The 16,785-nt window shown below is 48.4% G+C and overlaps 9 non-coding genes across 9 annotated transcripts; all 9 read left to right on the top strand.

Annotated features, from left to right (window-relative positions):
• The first annotated feature begins 1,086 nt into the window (after positions 1 to 1,086).
• trnae-uuc (transfer RNA glutamic acid (anticodon UUC)) lies at positions 1,087 to 1,158 on the top strand. Its single transcript has one exon. It is a non-coding gene; the product is annotated as a tRNA-Glu (tRNA).
• Positions 1,159 to 1,783: 625 nt separating this feature from the next.
• On the top strand, positions 1,784 to 1,855 carry trnae-uuc (transfer RNA glutamic acid (anticodon UUC)). Its single transcript has one exon. It is a non-coding gene; the product is annotated as a tRNA-Glu (tRNA).
• A 624-nt stretch (positions 1,856 to 2,479) lies between these two features.
• trnae-uuc (transfer RNA glutamic acid (anticodon UUC)) lies at positions 2,480 to 2,551 on the top strand. Its single transcript has one exon. It is a non-coding gene; the product is annotated as a tRNA-Glu (tRNA).
• A 625-nt stretch (positions 2,552 to 3,176) lies between these two features.
• Positions 3,177 to 3,248, top strand: trnae-uuc (transfer RNA glutamic acid (anticodon UUC)). Its single transcript has one exon. It is a non-coding gene; the product is annotated as a tRNA-Glu (tRNA).
• A 615-nt stretch (positions 3,249 to 3,863) lies between these two features.
• Positions 3,864 to 3,935, top strand: trnae-uuc (transfer RNA glutamic acid (anticodon UUC)). Its single transcript has one exon. It is a non-coding gene; the product is annotated as a tRNA-Glu (tRNA).
• A 624-nt stretch (positions 3,936 to 4,559) lies between these two features.
• trnae-uuc (transfer RNA glutamic acid (anticodon UUC)) lies at positions 4,560 to 4,631 on the top strand. Its single transcript has one exon. It is a non-coding gene; the product is annotated as a tRNA-Glu (tRNA).
• A 625-nt stretch (positions 4,632 to 5,256) lies between these two features.
• On the top strand, positions 5,257 to 5,328 carry trnae-uuc (transfer RNA glutamic acid (anticodon UUC)). The gene has a single exon. It is a non-coding gene; the product is annotated as a tRNA-Glu (tRNA).
• A 625-nt stretch (positions 5,329 to 5,953) lies between these two features.
• Positions 5,954 to 6,025, top strand: trnae-uuc (transfer RNA glutamic acid (anticodon UUC)). Its single transcript has one exon. It is a non-coding gene; the product is annotated as a tRNA-Glu (tRNA).
• A 9,027-nt stretch (positions 6,026 to 15,052) lies between these two features.
• On the top strand, positions 15,053 to 15,124 carry trnae-cuc (transfer RNA glutamic acid (anticodon CUC)). Its single transcript has one exon. It is a non-coding gene; the product is annotated as a tRNA-Glu (tRNA).
• Positions 15,125 to 16,785: the final 1,661 nt, after the last annotated feature.

Below are 16,785 nucleotides of genomic sequence, written 5' to 3'. Positions count from 1 at the left end.
CCTGAAAGCCTGCCTAACATCCTCATCCTTCTTCCTACCTATGTCGTTGGTGCCAATGTGGACCACTTCGGACTGCTCCCCCACCCCCTGAAGGACCCGGAAAACACGATCAGAGACGTCGCTTATCCTTGCACCTGGGAGGCAACATACCAATCGTGAGACTCTCTCACCCCCACAACACCGCCTATCTGTGCCCCAAACTATCGAGTACCCAATAACTATTGCTCTGCTCTTCTCCACCCTTCCCTTCTGAGCAACAGGAACAGGCTCCGTGCCAGAGGCCTGAACCCCACTGCTTACCCCTGGTAAGTCCTCCCCCAACAAGTATTCAAAAGGGTTACTTGTTCTTGAGGGGAACGACCGCAGGGGTTCTCTGCATTGCTGCTTTCTCCAAATCCTCCTCAGTGTCACCCGTCTGCCTGCAATCTTTGGAGTTGCAACTTTCCTGAAGCACCGATCTATGACCCCCTCTGCCTCCCAAATGATTCTAAGTTCATCCAACTCCAGCTCCAGTTCCTGAACACGGTCTTGGAGGAGCTGGAGATGGGTACACTTCCTGCAAGTGTAATCAGCAGGGACGACCATGGCATCCCTCACCTCAAACCTGTCGCAAGAGCAACATTACACTGTCTTCACTGCAATCCCTCCAAAAGTAACCTTCAAAAAAAAAAACAAGGTCTGAAGAACAGAACAAGCAAAATGCAGCACTTACCTGCTTACCACAATGGGTCTTATTATTAGGTTAGAGGAGGAGGGCGGGAGGAAGGCACTACCCGTGTAGTGCCTCGGGTTCCTCTCCTGCTCGCCTTTATTGGGAAAAAAAACCTACCCAGGTTAGCTTGCGCTACACCAGCTTCCGGGTCCGCTCCGCGCTTTTTTCCCCAATAAAGGCGCGCAGGTGAGTCCCGGAGATGTGACATGACTCTCCAGTCTCCCCAATGTTATAGACATCACATCTGGAGCAAGGGATACAAGAAAATTACATTGATGGATGTACCGGTGAAAGTCTTCTTTCTGCCGCAGCCCAGGTTCGATTCACGGGCAGCGAGGAAATTTTCAGCAGAGCTACCAAGCGGCGTCGATGTCTCCCTGGTGGTCTAGTGGTTAGGATTTGGCGCTTTCACCGCCGCGGCCCGGGTTCGATTCCCGGTCAGGGAAGCAGTTTTCAGCGGGTCAGAGGGCCCTCTATTCGTCTTAAACGCACTGCACAGTTGTTTATTGATCTTCGTCGTTCCTGTGTGCTGCAGTGTGAAATAGCATCCTGATGCAGATTTGCTTGCGTGCGTTGGGATGATTGCTTCTGCAGCTGCAAACGAGTGAACAATCTTCACTCTCTCGGCGGAGCAGATCAGGGCTGTTTGGCAGTGTCTGTTTGTAGACGCGGTTACCTTTGTTTAACAATTTAAATTTAATTTTTTTAATGTATCCATTGCTCCCGATGCGATCTCTGTAACATTGGGGAGACTGGAGAGTCAAGTCACATCTCTGGGACTCTCCTGCTCGCCTTTATTGGGAAAAAAAAACCTACCCAGGTTAGCTTGCGCTACACCAGCTTCCGGGTCCGCTCCGCGCTTTTTTCCAATAAAGGCGCGCAGGTGAGTCCCGGAGATGTGACATGACTCTCCAGTCTCCCCAATGTTATAGACATCACATCTGGAGCAAGGGATACAAGAAAATTACATTGATGGATGTACCGGTGAAAGTCTTCTTTCTGCCGCAGCCCAGGTTCGATTCACGGGCAGCGAGGAAATTTTCAGCAGAGCTACCAAGCGGCGTCGATGTCTCCCTGGTGGTCTAGTGGTTAGGATTTGGCGCTTTCACCGCCGCGGCCCGGGTTCGATTCCCGGTCAGGGAAGCAGTTTTCAGCGGGTCAGAGGGCCCTCTATTCGTCTTAAACGCACTGCACAGTTGTTTATTGATCTTCGTCGTTCCTGTGTGCTGCAGTGTGAAATAGCATCCTGATGCAGATTTGCTTGCGTGCGTTGGGATGATTGCTTCTGCAGCTGCAAACGAGTGAACAATCTTCACTCTCTCGGCGGAGCAGATCAGGGCTGTTTGGCAGTGTCTGTTTGTAGACGCGGTTACCTTTGTTTAACAATTTAAATTTAATTTTTTTTATGTATCCATTGCTCCCGATGCGATCTCTGTAACATTGGGGAGACTGGAGAGTCAAGTCACATCTCTGGGACTCTCCTGCTCGCCTTTATTGGGAAAAAAAACCTACCCAGGTTAGCTTGCGCTACACCAGCTTCCGGGTCCGCTCCGCGCTTTTTTCCAATAAAGGCGCGCAGGTGAGTCCCGGAGATGTGACATGACTCTCCAGTCTCCCCAATGTTATAGACATCACATCTGGAGCAAGGGATACAAGAAAATTACATTGATGGATGTACCGGTGAAAGTCTTCTTTCTGCCGCAGCCCAGGTTCGATTCACGGGCAGCGAGGAAATTTTCAGCAGAGCTACCAAGCGGCGTCGATGTCTCCCTGGTGGTCTAGTGGTTAGGATTTGGCGCTTTCACCGCCGCGGCCCGGGTTCGATTCCCGGTCAGGGAAGCAGTTTTCAGCGGGTCAGAGGGCCCTCTATTCGTCTTAAACGCACTGCACAGTTGTTTATTGATCTTCGTCGTTCCTGTGTGCTGCAGTGTGAAATAGCATCCTGATGCAGATTTGCTTGCGTGCGTTGGGATGATTGCTTCTGCAGCTGCAAACGAGTGAACAATCTTCACTCTCTCGGCGGAGCAGATCAGGGCTGTTTGGCAGTGTCTGTTTGTAGACGCGGTTACCTTTGTTTAACAATTTAAATTTAATTTTTTTAATGTATCCATTGCTCCCGATGCGATCTCTGTAACATTGGGGAGACTGGAGAGTCAAGTCACATCTCTGGGACTCTCCTGCTCGCCTTTATTGGGAAAAAAAAACCTACCCAGGTTAGCTTGCGCTACACCAGCTTCCGGGTCCGCTCCGCGCTTTTTTCCAATAAAAGCGCGCAGGTGAGTCCCGGAGATGTGACATGACTCTCCAGTCTCCCCAATGTTATAGACATCACATCTGGAGCAAGGGATACAAGAAAATTACATTGATGGATGTACCGGTGAAAGTCTTCTTTCTGCCGCAGCCCAGGTTCGATTCACGGGCAGCGAGGAAATTTTCAGCAGAGCTACCAAGCGGCGTTGATGTCTCCCTGGTGGTCTAGTGGTTAGGATTTGGCGCTTTCACCGCCGCGGCCCGGGTTCGATTCCCGGTCAGGGAAGCAGTTTTCAGCGGGTCAGAGGGCCCTCTATTCGTCTTAAACGCACTGCACAGTTGTTTATTGATCTTCGTCGTTCCTGTGTGCTGCAGTGTGAAATAGCATCCTGATGCAGATTTGCTTGCGTGCGTTGGGATGATTGCTTCTGCAGCTGCAAACGAGTGAACAATCTTCACTCTCTCGGCGGAGCAGATCAGGGCTGTTTGGCAGTGTCTGTTTGTAGACGCGGTTACCTTTGTTTAACAATTTAAATTTAATTTTTTTTATGTATCCATTGCTCCCGATGCGATCTCTGTAACATGGAGAGTCAAGTCACATCTCTGGGACTCTCCTGCTCGCCTTTATTGGGAAAAAAAAACCTACCCAGGTTAGCTTGCGCTACACCAGCTTCCGGGTCCGCTCCGCGCTTTTTTCCAATAAAGGCGCGCAGGTGAGTCCCGGAGATGTGACATGACTCTCCAGTCTCCCCAATGTTATAGACATCACATCTGGAGCAAGGGATACAAGAAAATTACATTGATGGATGTACCGGTGAAAGTCTTCTTTCTGCCGCAGCCCAGGTTCGATTCACGGGCAGCGAGGAAATTTTCAGCAGAGCTACCAAGCGGCGTCGATGTCTCCCTGGTGGTCTAGTGGTTAGGATTTGGCGCTTTCACCGCCGCGGCCCGGGTTCGATTCCCAGTCAGGGAAGCAGTTTTCAGCGGGTCAGAGGGCCCTCTATTCGTCTTAAACGCACTGCACAGTTGTTTATTGATCTTCGTCGTTCCTGTGTGCTGCAGTGTGAGATAGCATCCTGATGCAGATTTGCTTGCGTGCGTTGGGATGATTGCTTCTGCAGCTGCAAACGAGTGAACAATCTTCACTCTCTCGGCGGAGCAGATCAGGGCTGTTTGGCAGTGTCTGTTTGTAGACGCGGTTACCTTTGTTTAACAATTTAAATTTAATTTTTTTTATGTATCCATTGCTCCCGATGCGATCTCTGTAACATTGGGGAGACTGGAGAGTCAAGTCACATCTCTGGGACTCTCCTGCTCGCCTTTATTGGGAAAAAAAACCTACCCAGGTTAGCTTGCGCTACACCAGCTTCCGGGTCCGCTCCGCGCTTTTTTCCAATAAAGGCGCGCAGGTGAGTCCCGGAGATGTGACATGACTCTCCAGTCTCCCCAATGTTATAGACATCACATCTGGAGCAAGGGATACAAGAAAATTACATTGATGGATGTACCGGTGAAAGTCTTCTTTCTGCCGCAGCCCAGGTTCGATTCACGGGCAGCGAGGAAATTTTCAGCAGAGCTACCAAGCGGCGTCGATGTCTCCCTGGTGGTCTAGTGGTTAGGATTTGGCGCTTTCACCGCCGCGGCCCGGGTTCGATTCCCGGTCAGGGAAGCAGTTTTCAGCGGGTCAGAGGGCCCTCTATTCGTCTTAAACGCACTGCACAGTTGTTTATTGATCTTCGTCGTTCCTGTGTGCTGCAGTGTGAAATAGCATCCTGATGCAGATTTGCTTGCGTGCGTTGGGATGATTGCTTCTGCAGCTGCAAACGAGTGAACAATCTTCACTCTCTCGGCGGAGCAGATCAGGGCTGTTTGGCAGTGTCTGTTTGTAGACGCGGTTACCTTTGTTTAACAATTTAAATTTAATTTTTTTAATGTATCCATTGCTCCCGATGCGATCTCTGTAACATTGGGGAGACTGGAGAGTCAAGTCACATCTCTGGGACTCTCCTGCTCGCCTTTATTGGGAAAAAAAAACCTACCCAGGTTAGCTTGCGCTACACCAGCTTCCGGGTCCGCTCCGCGCTTTTTTCCAATAAAAGCGCGCAGGTGAGTCCCGGAGATGTGACATGACTCTCCAGTCTCCCCAATGTTATAGACATCACATCTGGAGCAAGGGATACAAGAAAATTACATTGATGGATGTACCGGTGAAAGTCTTCTTTCTGCCGCAGCCCAGGTTCGATTCACGGGCAGCGAGGAAATTTTCAGCAGAGCTACCAAGCGGCGTCGATGTCTCCCTGGTGGTCTAGTGGTTAGGATTTGGCGCTTTCACCGCCGCGGCCCGGGTTCGATTCCCGGTCAGGGAAGCAGTTTTCAGCGGGTCAGAGGGCCCTCTATTCGTCTTAAACGCACTGCACAGTTGTTTATTGATCTTCGTCGTTCCTGTGTGCTGCAGTGTGAAATAGCATCCTGATGCAGATTTGCTTGCGTGCGTTGGGATGATTGCTTCTGCAGCTGCAAACGAGTGAACAATCTTCACTCTCTCGGCGGAGCAGATCAGGGCTGTTTGGCAGTGTCTGTTTGTAGACGCGGTTACCTTTGTTTAACAATTTAAATTTAATTTTTTTTATGTATCCATTGCTCCCGATGCGATCTCTGTAACATTGGGGAGACTGGAGAGTCAAGTCACATCTCTGGGACTCTCCTGCTCGCCTTTATTGGGAAAAAAAAACCTACCCAGGTTAGCTTGCGCTACACCAGCTTCCGGGTCCGCTCCGCGCTTTTTTCCAATAAAAGCGCGCAGGTGAGTCCCGGAGATGTGACATGACTCTCCAGTCTCCCCAATGTTATAGACATCACATCTGGAGCAAGGGATACAAGAAAATTACATTGATGGATGTACCGGTGAAAGTCTTCTTTCTGCCGCAGCCCAGGTTCGATTCACGGGCAGCGAGGAAATTTTCAGCAGAGCTACCAAGCGGCGTCGATGTCTCCCTGGTGGTCTAGTGGTTAGGATTTGGCGCTTTCACCGCCGCGGCCCGGGTTCGATTCCCGGTCAGGGAAGCAGTTTTCAGCGGGTCAGAGGGCCCTCTATTCGTCTTAAACGCACTGCACAGTTGTTTATTGATCTTCGTCGTTCCTGTGTGCTGCAGTGTGAAATAGCATCCTGATGCAGATTTGCTTGCGTGCGTTGGGATGATTGCTTCTGCAGCTGCAAACGAGTGAACAATCTTCACTCTCTCGGCGGAGCAGATCAGGGCTGTTTGGCAGTGTCTGTTTGTAGACGCGGTTACCTTTGTTTAACAATTTAAATTTATTTTTTTTTATGTATCCATTGCTCCCGATGCGATCTCTGTAACATTGGGGAGACTGGAGAGTCAAGTCACATCTCTGGGACTCTCCTGCTCGCCTTTATTGGGAAAAAAAACCTACCCAGGTTAGCTTGCGCTACACCAGCTTCCGGGTCCGCTCCGTGCTTTTTTCCAATAAAGGCGCGCAGGAGAGTCCCGGAGATGTGACTTGACTCTCTCGTCTTCCCAATGTTCTCGAGATTACATCAGGAGCAATGGATACTAAAAAAATTAAATTGTAACTGTTAAACAAACGTAACCGCGTCTACAAACAGACACTGCCAAATAGCCCTGACCTGCTCCGCCGAGAGAGTGAGCATTGCTCACTCGTTTGTAGCTGCAGAAGCAATCATCACAACATATGCGAACAAATCTGCATCAGGACGCTATTTCAACGAACTACTTCACACTGCAGCACCCAGGAACGACGAAGATCAATCACTAATCTACTGTACAGCGTATTTTAGATGAATGGGTAGCACGCAGACAACTACTTCTTTGACCGGGAATCGAACCCGGGTCGCGGCGGTGGAAGTGCCAAATCCTAACCACTAGACCACCAGGGAGACATCGACCCCTTCTTGTAGCTCTGCTGAAAATTGCCTCGCTGCCCGGGGATTGAACCCGGGCTGCGGCAGGAAGAGGACTTTCACCGGTACATCCATCAATGTAATTTTTTTAGTATCCTTTGCTCCCGATGCGATCTCTATGACATTGAGGAGACTGGAGAGTCAAGTCACATCTCCGGGACTCGCTTGCGCGCCTTTCTTGGAAAAAAGCGCGGAGCGGACCCGGAAGCTGGTGTAGCGCAAGCTAACCTGGGTAGGTTTTCTTTCCTATAAAGGCGCGCAGGAGAGGAACCCCAGGCACTACATGGGTAGTGCCTCCCACCCGCCCTCCTCCTCTAACCTGATAGTAAGACCCGTTGTGGTAAGCAGGTAAGAGCTGCGTTTTGCTGGTTCTATTCTTTAGACCTAGCATTTTTCAAAAGTTACATTTAGTGGGATGGTAGTGAAGGTAGTGTAATGTTCCTTTTGCGACATGTTTGAGGTGAGGGATGCCATGGTCTTCCCTGCTGATTACACTTGCAGGAAGAGCTCCTCCAAGACTGTGTTCGTGAACTGGAGCTGTAGTTGGAAGAACTTCGAATCATTCGGTAGGCAGAGGGGGTCATAGATCAGAACTTTAGGGAAGTAGTAATTTCAAAGATTGCAGACAGGTGGGTGACAGTGAGGGGAACTTGGAGAAAGCAGCCAGTGCTGCGACCCCCTGCGGTCGTTCCCCTCAAGAACAAGTACACCATTTTGGATACTTGTGTGTTGGAAGACTTACCAGGGGTAAGCAAAGGGGTTCAGGCCCCGGCACGGAGCCTGTTCCCTTTGCTCAGAAGGGAAGGTTGGAGAAGAGCAGAGCAATAATTATTGGGGACTCGATATTTTGTGGCACATATAGGCGGTTTTGTGGGGGCGAGAGAGACTCACGATTGGTATGTTGCCTCCCAGGTGCAAGGGTAAGTGACGTCTCTGATCGTGTTTTCCGAGTCCTTAAGGGGGTGGCGGAGCAGCCCGAAGTCGTGGTCCACATTGGCACTAACGACATAGGTAGGAAGAAGGATGAGGATGTTAGGCAGGCTTTCAGGGAGCTAGGTTGGAAGCTCAGAGTTAGAACAAACAGAGTTGTTGTCTCTGGTTTGTTACCTGTGCCACGTGATGGTGAGTCGAGGAATAGTGAGAGAGAACAGTTAAATGCGTGGCTACAGGGATGGTGCAGGAGGGGGGGATTCCGGTATCTGGATAACTGGGGTTCTTTCTGGGGAAGGTGGGACCTCTATAAACAGGATAGTCTACACCTGAACCTGAGGGGCACCAGTATCCTTGGGGGGACGTTTGCTAGGTATCTTTGGGGGAGGGGGTTTAAACTAACTCTGCAGGCGCATGGGAACCTAGACTGTAGATTTAGGGTGCAGGACCTTGAGTGTAGGGAGATTAGGAGCTTGGCATCAATCTTGAAGGAGGGTGCCTCTAAACAGCAATGTGACATTGAAGTATACTTCAATGCGAGAAGTATACGAAATAAGATAGGTGAACTTGCAGCGTGGGTTGGTACCTGGGATTTTGATGTTGTGGCTATTACTGCGACATGGGTAGAACAGGGACACGATTGGCTGTTGCAGGTTCCAGGGTTTAAATGTTTTAGTAGGGTCAGAGGTGGGGGTAAGAGAAGGGGAGGTGTGGCATTGCTTGTCAAGGATGGTATTACAGCGGTGGAAAGGACGATGGATGAACACTCGCCATCTGAGGTACGTTGGGCTGAAGTTAGAAATAGGAAAGGGGAGGACACCCTGTTTGGATTTTCTATAGGCCTCCTAATAGTCCTAGAGACGTAGAAGAAAGGATTGAGAGGGTGATTCAGGAGAAGAGGGAAAGTAATAGGGTGGTTGTTATGGGGGACTTTAACTTTCCAGATATTGACTGGGAAAGCCATAGCTCGAGTACGTTAGATGGGTCGGTGTTTATCTGTTGTGTGCAGGAGGGTTACCTGACACAATATGTTGACAGGCCAACAAGAGGTGAGGCCGTACTGGATTTGGTTCTGGGTAATGAATCAGGCCAGGTATTAGAATTGGAGGTAGGTGGGCACTTTGGGGACAGTGACCACAATTCGGTGATTTTTACTCTGGTGATGGAGAGGGATACGTGTGCACTGTAGGGCAAGAGTTATAGCTGGGGGCAGGGAAATTATGATGCGGTGAGGCATGACTTAGGACGTGTGGCTTGGAAAAGTAGGCTTCAATGGAAGGGTGCAATCGATATGTGGAGCTTGTTCAAGGAGCAACTATTGAGTGTCCTTGATAAGTATGTACCTGTCAGGCAGGGAGGAAAACGTCGTGTGAGGGAGCCGTGGTTTAATAATGAATTGGAATCCCTTGTTAAAGCGAAGAGGGCGGCCTATGTAAAGATGAGGCGTGAAGGTTCAATTGGGGCAATTGAGAGTTATAAAGTAGCCAGGGAGGATCTAAAGAGAGAGTTAAGAGGAGCAAGGAGGGGACATGAAAAGTCCTTGGTTGGTAGGATAAGGGACAACCCAAAGGCTTTCTATAGGTATGTCAGGAATAAAAGAATGACTCAGGTTGGAATAGGTCCAGTCAAGGATAGTAGTGGGAAGTTGCACATGGAGGCCGAAGAGATTGGGGAGACACTGAATGAATACTTTTCATCAGTATTCACTCAGGAACAGGACATTGTTGCCGATATGAATATTGAGTCACAATTAATTTTAATGGATGGCTTTAAGGTATGTAGGGAAGAGGTATTGGAAATTCTGGAAAGGGTGAAAATAGATAAGTCCCCTGGGCCTGATGGCATATATCCTAGCATTCTCTGGGAAGCAAGGGAGGAGATTGCAGAGCCATTGGCCTTGATTTTTATAACCTCGTTGTCTACCGGAATAGTGCCAGAAGACTGGAGGATAGCAAAGGTGGTTCCCTTGTTCAAGAAGAGGAGTAGGGATAACACTAGTTCCTATAGCCGGTGAGTCTCACTTCTGTTGTGGGCAAAGTCTTAGAGAAAATTGTAAGGGATAGGATTTATGAACATCTGGATAGGAATAATGTGATCAAGGATAGTCAGCATGGTTTTGTGAAGGGCAGGTCTTGTCTCACAAACCTTATTGAATTCTTTGAGAAGGTGACTAAGGAGGTGGACGAGGGTAAAGCTGTAGATGTGGTGTATATGGAATTTAGTAAGGCGTTTGATAAGGTTCCCCATGGTTGGCTACTGCAAAAAATACGGAGGTATGGCATTGAGAGTGCGTTGGAGGTTTGTATTAGGAATTGGCTGGCTGGAAGAAGACAGAGTGTAATAGCTGATGGTAAAGGTTCATCTTGGAGTGCAGTTACTAGTGGTGTTCCGGAAGGATCTGTTTTGGGACCATTGCTGTTTGCCATTTTTATAAATGACCTGGAGGAGGGGCTAGAAGGTTGGGTGAGCAAGTTTGCGGATGATACGAATGTCAGTGGAGTTGTTGACAGTGAGGAAGGATGTGGCAGGTTACAATGAGATATAGTTAAGCTGCAGAGCTGGGCAGAAAGGTGGCAAATGGAGTTCAATTTTGGTTAAGAGTAACAAGAAGATGGATTACTGGGCTAATGGTTGGATACTTGGTAGTGTGGATGAGCAGAGGGATCTTGGTGGCCATGTACACAGATCTCTGAAAGTGCTGTGAAGAAGGCATATGGCGTACTAGCTTTTATTGGTAGAGAAATTGAGTTCCGGAGTCCTGAGGTCATGTTGCAGTTGTATAAGACTCTGGTGCGGCCGCGTCTGGAGTATTGTGTGCAGTTTTGGTCGCCATACTATAGGAAGGGTGTGGAGGCACTGGAACGGGTGCAGAGGAGGTTTACCAGGATGTTACCTGGTATGGTAGGAAGATCGTATGAGGAAACGCTGAGGCACTTGGGGCTTTTTTCATTGGAGACAAGAAGGTTTAGGGGTGACTTGATAGAGGTGTACAAGATGATTAGGGGTTTAGATCGGGTTGGCAATGAGAACCTTTTTCCACCTAAGGAGTCAGCTATTACGAGGGGGCATAGCTTTAAATTAAGGGGTGGTAGGTATAGGACAGATGTTAGGGGTAGCTTCTTGACTCAGCGAGTCATGAGTTCATGGAATGCCCTGCCAGTAGCAGTGGTGGACTCTCCCTCTTTATGGGCATTTAAACGGTCATTGGATAGGCATATGGAGGATAGTAGGCTAGTGTAGGTTAGGTGGGCTTGGATCGGCGCAACATCGAGGGCCAAAGGGCCTGTACTGCGCTGTAATTTTCTATGTTCTATGTTCTATTAAGCTGCATCAGGACATTATTTCAACGAGCCACGACACACTGCAGCACAGAGAAACTGTGAAGAGCAGAAGAAAAAGATGTATATAGTGTATTTAAGGAGAACAGGTACCTAATAAACCCAGTCCGCCGATTTCTCAAATATGCTTCCAAGTTGACTTCAAAAATTCGGTTTGTCCTTCCATTTTTTGCTATTTTATTTTGTGAGTTTTAAAAATTCCGCAATCCTCTGACTTGAGTATTGGAGTTGGTAAGTTACGTTGTGGCTGGACAGGGCACTGGAATATGGTGGAATACTTTTGGAATATTGTGTGCAATTCTGGTCTCCCTCCTATCAGAAGGATATTGTGAAATTTGAAAGGGTTCTGAAGCACCAATGAGTCCGCAGAGAGGAGAGGCCCTTCTGCTGCCGTGAGTGCGGGAAGGCCTTTAGTGATTCCTCTGCCATGCGGACGCAGCAATTGGTCCACACCCGGGACGGCTGTTCTCATGCCCTGAGTGCGAGATGGCTTTCAGCAGTTCTTCCCACCTGCCGAGACACCAGTGGGTCCACACCGAGGAGAGGCATTCTTCTGCCCCGAATGCAGGATGGGCTTTGCTCTTTCTTCTGACCTGCTGGCCCACTGGTGGGTCCACAGTGGGGAGAGGTTGCTCAGTTGCTCTAAGTGCAGGAAGGCCTTCATCAAACCTCAGACCTGCATTTGTTTGGACAGGACCACCGTGAGAAAACACATGCAGACACTGGGAGAATGTGCAAACTCCTCACTGGCTGGAATCAAACCTGGGTCCCTGGTGCTGTGAGGCTGCAGTGGTAACCACTGAGGCACTACATATTGCAACCTGAAGTAGGCAAGCAGGAGGTCGGGAGAATACAGCCAGCCAGGCAGCACCAAGATGTGGAGTAGTCAGCATTTTGGGTATTAACCCTTCTTCAGGACTGAAAAGTTGACTTCTCTATGAGAAACGATTTACGGAATGTTGCTGGGGGTTGAAGGGATTGAGCTACAGGGAGAGTCTGAATAGGCTGGGGCTGTTTTCACTGGAGCATCGGAGGTAGAGGAGTGACCTAATAGAGGTTACAAATTCATGAGAGGGATGGACAGGGTAAAAGACAAGGTATTTTCCCTGGGATGGAGGACCCCAAAACTAGAGGGCATAGGTTTAGGGTGAGAGGCGAAATATATTAAAGGGACAACTTCTTCATGCAGAGGGTGGTACATACATGAAATGAGCTGCCAGGGTATATGGGTCAGGTGCTGTCAAATGGGACTAGATTAATTTAGGATATCAGGTCAGCAAGGAAAAGTTGGACTGAAGGGTCTGTTTCCATGTTGTATGTGTCTCTGACTACTGGTCCTCATGTAAGTTTAAAAGAGAGTCCAAGTAACTTTGAATACTTCAATCTTGTTGAAATCACCTCCTCAAATGTTTCAAATGACTCCATCCGAGCGATACTGTTTAAACATGCTGAGTTGGACAAAATATCCTATCAAGTTCAACACAAACCCAGAGTTGAAGATGTCAGAAGTCACACGATACCGAGGGGACCAAAACTGATCACAATATTCCAGGTGCGGCCTCATCAACATTCTGTATAACTACACTATATCTTGCCAACATCTATACTCAATTCCCTAACTGATGAAGGTTAGTGTGCCTAAACCTTTCTTCACTGCCTTGTGTAGCGATGTTATCAGAGATATAGGATCGACTTTAAACCGATCCACAATCCAGCGACTGGGAGCACTGAAGCAGAGTACTGCAGCATGAGTGTGCTGGGCACATAACCCAGAGGTCGATTGGTCAAAACCATATGATGCTATTGCTCAATGTCTCCAAAAGTTGCTTTCCTTTGCAAGGGTACTCTGTTCTGTATCTTGCCTTTGCATCTGCTTCCCAAAGCTTCTTCAGTGGAGGAGTGACAGTGGCAGCTGGAGCCCAGGAACTCACCAACCCCCTGGACCTGGAGGAATCTCCGAGCTCCAAAGTGGGGGGTGCCCAACTGGAGGCTGGATTTGCTCAAGGCTTGTATCGATTAACTTATTTAAATGTAACCTACTGTATGGGGATTTGGTTCACCTTAAAACTGGAGGATCATGTCAGAGTGTTTGTTTATATTGAGCAGTTGTAGTTGGTAAAATACACTCCCTGGAGGAGCACCTTCTATGATGCTGCATTTCTTGCCTTCTGTCCTTCCCCCATTTCTTATCTTACATCTTGATTGTATTTTTTTTGGTCAAATTTGATTTCATATTCATCAGACTTGGTATTCACTGTGTGCTATTAATTTGTTTGAATATTCTAAGTCAAAATTAATGGTGTAATTTCATTTCTGATGTCAGAGTTTGACATTGAATGTGCAGTTGTGAATACCAGTGAGTTGTGAAAATAAATCAAGAACTTGTGATTTTACAGCAAAAAGAGCAGTTCACCGCTATCAATGGCATTGTCTCATTTGAAGGGGATGAGTTGAGCCTGACCAACAAACCGTTTCAAACAGTCACTAATTTTATTAATATTTTCGTTATCTTCATTAAAGATAATAACTCCGGCATGCTAAAATTTATACAATTTGTTTGTAAGATTTATTTATATGTCCATTGCTCTGCCACATTGGGGAGACTGGATGCTAACTTGCAGAACATTTCAGGGAACAGCTCTAGGACTCCAAACCTAAACGACCCCACCGCCCTGTGGCTGAATACTTTAACTTCCCCTCCCACTCTGTCAAGGACATGCAAGTCCTGTGCCGCACCCCCTCCAAGGTCTAGCTACCTGACGCTTGTAGGAAGAACACTTCATCTTCCGCCTTGGGACCTACCAACTACATGGGATCAATGTCGATTTCACCAGTTTCCATATTTCCCCTCACCCCCACTCCCACACCACGCGCCTTGTCCCAGATCTAACCTTCCAACTCGGCATTGGCCTCTTGAGCTGTCCTACATTTTTATCTTGCTTCCCACCTATTCGCTCCACCCTCCTGTCTTACCTCTCATGATAAATCAGCACCTCCATCGACCTATTTCATTCACAGCTACCTCCCCTCCATCTCCATCCCCTTCCCAATTATCTCTCAGCCCAGTTGGACCAACCTTCATTCCTGATGAAGAACTTATGCTCTAAACGAAGACTGTGGTGAAGGAACATCCTTAATAAGAAAGAGCTCCCAATTCAGATTTATTCCCTATTTGTTCCCCCATTCTTCTAGAAATAAGAAATGTCTTTTCTTCCACTAGAAAGTGGTCTGACACTTTGCGGTGTCTGAAGTGTTATACCACTCCACTTCTTTGCCTTCCTTTTAAGAATCCTTTCAACCTGTTTTTCGGACAATGGTGGCGGTGACCAAAAGCAATCATTTCACTCCTCTTCAATGCCCCATTTCTCCTCCTATGAACCACTTTGACATGTTGTCTGTGTGTATTTGGTCGGGGTGAGAAAGGAGCAGGTCGGGGCTGCTTGGCAGTGTCTGTTTGTAGACGCGGTTACGTGTGTTTTACAGTTTAAATTTAATTTTTCTTGTATCCATCAATGTAAGTTTCTGTGTCCATTGCTCCCGATGCGATCTCTACAACATTGGGGAGACAGGAGAGTCAAGTCACGTCTGCGGGACTCTCCTGCGCGCCTTTATAGGAAGAGAAACCTACCCAGGTTAGCTTGCGCTACACCAGCTTCCGGGTCCACTCCGCGCTTTTTTGCAATAAAGGCGCGCAGGAGAGTCCCGGAGATGTGACTTGACTCTAAGTCTCCCCAATGTTCTCGAGATCGCATCGGGAGCAATGGACACAAAAAAGTTACATTGATGGATGCGCCGGTGAAAGTCTTCTTACTGCTGCAGCCCAGGTTCGATTCCCGGGCAGCGAGGCCATTTTCAGCAGAGCTACAAGGATGGCTTTATGTCTCCCTGGTGGTCTAGTGGTTAGGATTTGGCGCTCTCACCGCCGCGGCCCGGGTTCGATTCCCGGTCAGGGAAGCTGTTTTTAGCTGGCCTCCGGGCTGTCCATTCTTCTGAAATGCGCTTTACAGTTGTTTATTGATCTTCACCGTACCTGGGTGCTGCAGTGTGATGTAGCTCGTTCAAATCGCATCCTGATGCTGATTTGTTTGCATGTGTTGGGATGATTGCTTCTCCAGCTACAAACGAGTGAACAGTCTTCACTCTCTCGACGGAGCAGGTCGGGGCTGCTTGGCAGTGTCTGTTTGTAGACGCGGTTACGTGTGTTTTACAGTTTAAATTTAATTTTTCTTGTATCCATCAATGTAAGTTTTTGTGTCCATTGCTCCCGATGCGATCTCTACAACATTGGGGAGACAGGAGAGTCAAGTCACGTCTGCGGGACTCTCCTGCGCGCCTTTATAGGAAGAGAAACCTACCCAGGTTAGCTTGCGCTACACCAGCTTCCGGGTCCACTCCGCGCTTTTTTGCAATAAAGGCGCGCAGGAGAGTCCCGCAGATGTGACTTGACTCTAAGTCTCCCCAATGTTCTCGAGATCGCATCGGGAGCAATGGACACAAAAAAGTTACATTGATGGATGCGCCGGTGAAAGTCTTCTTACTGCTGCAGCCCGGGTTCGATTCCCGGGCAGCGAGGCCATTTTCAGCAGAGCTACAAGGACGGCTTTATGTCTCCCTGGTGGTCTAGTGGTTAGGATTTGGCGCTTTCACCGCCGCGGCCCGGGTCCGATTCCTGGTCCGGGGAGCTGTTTTTAGCTGGCCTACGGGCTGTCCATTCTTCTGAAATGCGCTATACCGGTTAGTCGGGATAGTGCAGTTTGGTGGAGCTGTGATCTTAATGAATGACGAAGTAGGCTTTCCCAAATGGTCTACTCCTGCTTCTGTTAATTTGAATCTGTAGCACTGTATTTCCAGCGGCAGGAGTTTTCCCACGGCACAAAGGTGGTTTCCTAAAATAAATTTAAACCCCTTGCTTTGCTTGAACTCAAACTGCATTGACTTGGAGGAGAGTGGGATTTGCAAAGTGTCCTCCCCTCCACACGTGCCTCAACTGCAGGGCAGCTGTCCGGCCCGCCCTCCATTGTTGACGTCACAATGCGGATGCAGCCCTGTCAGTTTCAGTGAAACTTCCTCTCTCTGGGCAATATCTGGGAGCAAAGCAATGTCACACCCTTTCCATATACCATCCTCCAGCAGCGAGGGGGGAGGGGAGGTAGGGGTGGGTGAAACACTATTCATTTGTAGCAACTGGAGGAACCCAGGGAGGGAGCAGACACTCCAAAGGTGCTCAAATACTTTCCATCTCTCTTAAAGCTATTTTCCTCGTGTATTCCCTCAGTTTGGCACGTGTACAGTTTGCACCCTCGAAAAGGATTGCTCCTTTACTCATGTTCACAACTAAAAAGTTAGATTCACAAAGAATTGGGCAGCATTTAAGGGATTGGCATATTATTAAAAAAAAATGTAAAGCAGCAGTTGAATGTGGCTCGTTGGTCTAGCGGTATGATTCGCGCTTCGGGCCTCTTGATGCGTGCTCGTGTAAGAGATCCCGCGTTCGAATCCCAAACGAGTCCTAGCTTCTTACATTATCTTGTGCGAAAACGGATAATCAATTTTCTCAAAAAGCAGCTTCGTTAAACGAGATCCGACTTCCTGACTCAGGGATTGGGCAGAACTAC

The sequence above is a fragment of the Hemiscyllium ocellatum genome, unplaced genomic scaffold (genome assembly GCF_020745735.1).
Source record: "Hemiscyllium ocellatum isolate sHemOce1 unplaced genomic scaffold, sHemOce1.pat.X.cur. scaffold_1799_pat_ctg1, whole genome shotgun sequence".
Lineage (NCBI taxonomy): Eukaryota > Metazoa > Chordata > Chondrichthyes > Orectolobiformes > Hemiscylliidae > Hemiscyllium > Hemiscyllium ocellatum.
The sequence above is the reverse complement of the archived record's forward strand: the minus strand, read 5'-3'. Positions and strand labels throughout refer to the sequence as shown.